Here is a 6,080-nt window from a genome sequence, read left to right as displayed (position 1 = left end):
TTTATATGATACTAGAGGCCCGGTGCACAAAAATTTGTGCACTCGGCGGGGGGGGGGGGGTGTCCCTCCGCCCGGCCTGTGCCCTCTCGCAGTCTGGAACCCCTTGGGAGATAACGACCTGCTGGCTTAGGCCTGCTCCCGGGTGGCAGAAAGCAGGCCCAATCCCTAGGTGCAGCCCCACGTTGGGCTCAGAGCAGGGTCAATTGGGGAGTTGGGGCGCCGGCCCCTGTCATGCACAGAGCAGGGCGGATTGGGAGGTTGCGATGCCACCCTCAGTCACGCTCAGGGTAGGGCTGATTGGGGGGTTGGGGCACCGCCCCCTGTCACTCTCAAGGCAGAGTCGATGGGGAGGTTGTGGCGCCACCCCCTGTCACGCACAGAGCAGGGCCAATCAGGGGGTTGGGGCACTGCCCCCTGTCATGCACAGAGCAGGGCCCATCAGGGGGTTGAGGAGCTCCCCCTGTCACTCACAGAGTAGGGCCGATAGGGGAGTTGGCATACCGTCCCCTGTCACACACAGAGCAGGGCCGATCAGGGGGTTGGGGCACCACCACTGTCAAACTCAGGGCAGGACCGATGGGGAGGTTATGGCTCTACCCCATCACACACAGAGCAGGGCCCATGGCGGGGGGGTGTTGGGGCGCCGCCCTCTATCACCCACAGAACAGGGCCAATCAGGGGGTTGGGGCGCCTTCCCCTGTCACGAACAGAGCAGGGCGGATAGGGAGGTTGTGGCCCCACCCCCTGTCACACACAGAGCTGCAGGGCGATCAGGGGGTTTGGGCGCTACCCCCTGTCATGCTGATCCCGGTGCTGGGAGGCATATTACCCTTTTACTATATAGAATAGAGGCCTGGTGCATGGGTGGGGCCGGCTGATTTGCCCTGAAAGGTGTCCCGGATCAGGGTGGGGATCCCCACTGGGGTGCCTGGCCAGTCTGGGTGAGGGGCTGAGGGCTGTTTTCAGGCTGGGACTGAAGCTCCCAACTGCTCCTTTTTTTCTTTTTTATTCTGGGCCAGCTTTAGCTCTGAGGCTCCAGCTCTTAGGCCTCCGCTCCTGAAAGCAGGTATCTGGTTTGTTTCAGTTCTCGAAACTCTGTATCAACTCCAGCTCTGAGATCCCAGCCGGCTGAAAGCTGGTTTCTGGAATTTTGTTTAGCATCTGTATTTGTTACAGTGTTTGAAACTGCAGGCAGGCTCAGAGGCCTGCAGTGGCAGGCGGGGAACATTGGAGTCCTCCATCACTGAAGCAAGCAAGCCTCATGTTAGTTTCAAGCTGCCTGGCTGCCGGCCGCCATCTTGGCTGACAGTTAATTTGCATATTGCCCTGATTAGCCAATGGGAAGGGTAGCGGTCGTACGCCAATTAGCATGTTTCCCTTTTATTAGTGTAGATAGAGAATATTTTATTGTTTTTAGGTGGTTAAATCTATCAGCTTCTTCCTTAGTTTTATTTTCCATGTTTTTATTGGACCTTCTAAAGAAAGTTCAGAAAAAAAAAATTTTTTTAGCACTATAGAATTTTAGAGCTAGAAGTCAGCATTTTTAAATGATGAATTTCATGGAGGATGATGAGGTTTCAAGAGGTTAGAAAACTAACAAAGCAAGGGTACAGCCTAGTGTAGAGGGTAGGTCTGTGTAAGTCCAGACAACTTATGATACTAACTGATGGTCCCAATCCCATCTTTTTTGATAATATCTATATTCAAAGCTGGGAGCCTCTTAAATTTCACTTATGGGTCTTATGGCATAGAGATGATGAGAGCAGAAAGATGCCTTTGCATCTATGGATAATCTAGAGGAGTAGGCTGTTTGGCACGGTGCCCCTCACTCACTCCTGCTAGACTGCAATTCCTATCTATGACACATTCCCTTGTTACTTTCTGTGTCTCTACAAAAGTGTCTCGTGGATTCTTTTTAAATTGAGCCTCAAAATGGAACAAAAATATTAGACTTTTTGTTTAAACATGGGAAGAATTCAAATATCAATAAAAGTTTAAAGTATAACAATAGAAGTGGAGTTATCTGCTGTGAACCTGATTTTAATATCTTTGGCTATATTAATGAAATTCTATGCAGATTATACCTTTGGAGAACAACTTCCCTATATCATAGTATTTTCTTTCAGTTCATAGGTCAAAGAGGGAGGGGGGAAAGGAAAGATAATTTTTGAGAATTTTTAGCATGTTAGAAACTAGCACGTACAGGTTAGAACATGGTGCTAGTGAGCCAGGCACTTTTATCTATTTATGTGAATTTCAAAATAAGAATAGCCCCTCAAAATCTTTCCTTGATAAAAATTATTCAGCTATTAAGTAAAATTTCTTATTAACTAGTCAGTTTGCAATAAGATCTTAAGTAGAACTATTATATAAGATGTTATAAAGAAAAAAAATTTACTCTATTTTAAACACACACATAAAAGGGGGGATCATTTTAATGTTCCTCAGTTGTTAAACTCCACAAATCCACCCAACATTAGTCAGAAAAATTATATTACAACTGTTAACCCAGGCAGGGGGAACTTTGCCCACAGGATGATGTGAATGTCTAAAGCTTTGTCCCACCAACAAGAGCACAGTTCTGCTGTTGGCATAGGTAGCTAGATCTTAATAAAAGAGAAGGGAGCAACTGGCTAGGCTTAATTAGGTCAGAAGCGACAGCTTCACACAGGGTAGGAGATGGCCATATTGCAGGCCAAGGGGATTAACAACCTTCCCATCCCCCTCCCCCACCTAGGGAAGATGAATCTTCCCAGGGAGCATCGGCCCTCTGGTTCCAGGATTATAAGGGAAGGAAGGGGGATTCCTCTACTGGGCACATGCCCAGTGGAAGCCAAGATAGTGCAGGGGAAGGTCCTGCTGGGATATGCACAGTAGGAGCCAAGATGAGGACCATAAAGGGGAGGTGTCTAATCTGTGAAGAAGACCAGATTGGTTAGGGTGAGGCCCAGCACAAGCCCACAAAGGGTTGGGGAAGAGATTGCTCAGTTTGAAAGCTCTAAATAATATAATCAAAGTTTAACAAAAACTCTCTCTTGGTAACAAGCATTGCCCATTGATTCACTTGTTCTTGCTCCATAGCAGCCATGTGGGCCTAGCATGGCTCATGCGCAGCTCCAAGCCTGCACCTGGATATGGCGGCACAGCACTGGCAAGAGAGCAGCGGAGAATGGAGACTAAGTCAGCTGGACAGGGACAGACTGAACTGGACTAAGCTTTGGCATGGACTGAACCAATGGCACAGAATTTCTGGGCCCTGGCTCCTCTTCTGGGCTTGGTGTAGACACAGCTGGACTTCTTCCACAGTGGGACAGACGGAGATGATGCACTGGGAAGCTGGGAGCAGTCTTTTTCTACTTCAATAAATCTTGCCACCGCACCTCATCCTCCCATGTGGGTCCCCGATTTTCTTTAGACTCAGTGAAAGAAACCCATTTCCACCAGCAACACTGCTGTTTACATTGAGATAATGATTATTCATGTCTTAGCCATCAGTATCTATAATATCTTGAAGATGCCCAATATCATTATCATCTACGTTTTCATTAAAATTCGCCTTGGAGAATTTTTTTTTCTGTTGGTAACGTTGACTGTCTTAGTCACTGCTACTTTGCATAATGGGTTGTGTATGTCTATCTATATATTTGTATACACGTGTATATCCCTGTGTATTTAAAAGCCTTTTATCTAGGTGGGCTTCGTTCCCTAAGTCTAAGAAGTTTATTTCCTTAGTTGTGTATATTTTCTTGAAAACAAGAGTCTTCAGCTGATGAGGTGTATATCTTAGAAGCCTATCTGCTAGACTTGTTAATTTTTAAAAAGTTTTTCCATAGCAAGGGCCTATTTGACTTTCTATCCCTGATATTGACTAGACCAGCTTGAATACTATACATTGTATTGATGTAGCAAGGTTAGAAGTGATGGGTGCAGAAGTAACTGCTATGTTATAGATTGAGTCCTACTAGGTAACATGCAAAACAGTTAGGTTATGACTAGCTTGTCAGCATATCTATATCTGTTATTGCATTTCTCAGTTCAAGTATCAGTGACATTATTTATAAACCAATTCTTTTTTAAAATATGTTTCTATTGATTTAAGAGAGATGAAGGGACAGGGAAAGAGAGATAGAAACATTGATGAGAGAGAAACATCGATTGGCTGACTCCTGCATGCCCCCTACTGGGGATCGGATCTGCAACCCTGGCATGTGCCCTGACCATAATCGAACCTGGCGATCTCCTGTGCATGGGTTGACACTGAACCAGCTGAGCTACACCAGCCAGGCTGTAAACTAATTATTAATTGAATTTCAGGAATCCCCACAGGATGTTTACATCCTTGGTTACTACCAATAATATGCAAGTTAATACCCTTCAGTCATTTTGTTGTTGTTGTTAATCTTCACCCAAGGATATTTTCCCCCCTATTGATTTTTAGAGAGAGTGGAAGGGAGGGAAAGAAACAGAGAGAGACAAACATCGATGTGTGCGAGAGAAACATCGATGTGAGAGAGTCACATTGATTGGTTGCCTACCACATTCCCCGATCAGAGCCAGGGATGGGGCTTGCAACCCAGGTACATGCTCTCTACTGGAATCAGACCCATGACCCTTCAGTCTGCAGGCTGACACTCTTATCTACTGAACCTAACTGGCTAGAGCCCCCTCAGTTGTTTTGATGATTCAAAATGTCCCTACATATTTTCAGATGCTTTAAATGGGGACAAATAATACCCCAAATTGTAAACCATTAAAAGACACTTCATAAAGATATTATAGATACAAGTAATAAACTTTTTAAAAATAAATACTTTTCTTATCATTAGATCTTATAATTGGTCATCCTAAAACGTTACTTTGCTATACTACTTAAAGGGTAATAATATATTTTGTATTCTGTAATGTTTCATAAAACACTATGTCAAAATGGGGTTTGGGCCTTTTCTCAGGGCTGGCTCTATCTTGGGTTCTCTCTCTGTTGCCACAAACTGGGTAAAGATTTAGAGAGAATTTCCCTGAAAGAAAATCCTTTGCCCCTCTTGTGTTTTCTCTTGAAGACTCTCTGCTTCATACACTCTATCCACTGCTCTCCAATTTATGGATTCAATACCTATTCTCCAACAGGTAAGGCACTCTGGGTTGAGTTGAAGAGATGAAGATCATAAACAATGTTTTCATACACCTGGATTAGTAGAGTTGCTAGACAGGATGGAAGAAATAATCCAAGAAGAAAACTAGGAGGTGAGAGGGAATAAACACCATGAGTAAAATATCAACAGAGACTATGTCACGAAGTAGGGGAGAAAAGAAAATTTGAACTACTGGTGCTAGACAACAGAGTTGTGCATTTCCTATAAATAAATCAGAGTGGTCTGGGGAGGGCAGCATCTTGTTCTTTGTAGAGCATCTACGAGGGCTCACAGACACACCCAGCTGAGAAAATCCGTTCCAGTGACGGGGAACAGAGTGGAAATGACAATGGTGGATGCCGTGCTGAGGCTGCTGCAATGGCTCTAGTTTAGATATCACGTGGCTCCTGGATCCTGTGGTGTTTTGTTTGTTTGTTTGTTTTCCAGTTTTGAAACTAAAAGGCTGACTCAATTTTAAAGTCCATAAATTTCTTCTATCCGCATGTGCTTTTTTCAAGTGGGCAATGAACTATATTTACTCTTATGACTTGGGAAATACAGTGAATCTGAAATTTTCTAAGGAGGCAAATGCATCTAATCAAATGTCACGAGGCCACACAAGACAGTGTTCTTCAATTTCATTAAGTAGAAATGATGGTGGATTCCTTCAAAAGAAATAGCTTTTTATAAAATAAGTATAGCATTTACACACACACACACACACACACACACACACACACACACACTCACACACATCTCTGCATGGAAATCCAAGAATATGATGAAAATAATTATAATGATTTATAGACCATCTTCTCTATGCCATACACTTTGCCAGACAATGAACCTATAAAATCTTAAGTTCTGTAAAGATTACAGATCACTAAAAGCCAGTAAGATAGGTACATTTTATAAATGAGGAGTTTGAGTAACTTGGATATTGGACATTCA

The sequence above is a fragment of the Myotis daubentonii genome, chromosome 1 (assembly GCF_963259705.1).
Source record: "Myotis daubentonii chromosome 1, mMyoDau2.1, whole genome shotgun sequence".
Lineage (NCBI taxonomy): Eukaryota > Metazoa > Chordata > Mammalia > Chiroptera > Vespertilionidae > Myotis > Myotis daubentonii.
The sequence above is the reverse complement of the archived record's forward strand: the minus strand, read 5'-3'. Positions refer to the sequence as shown.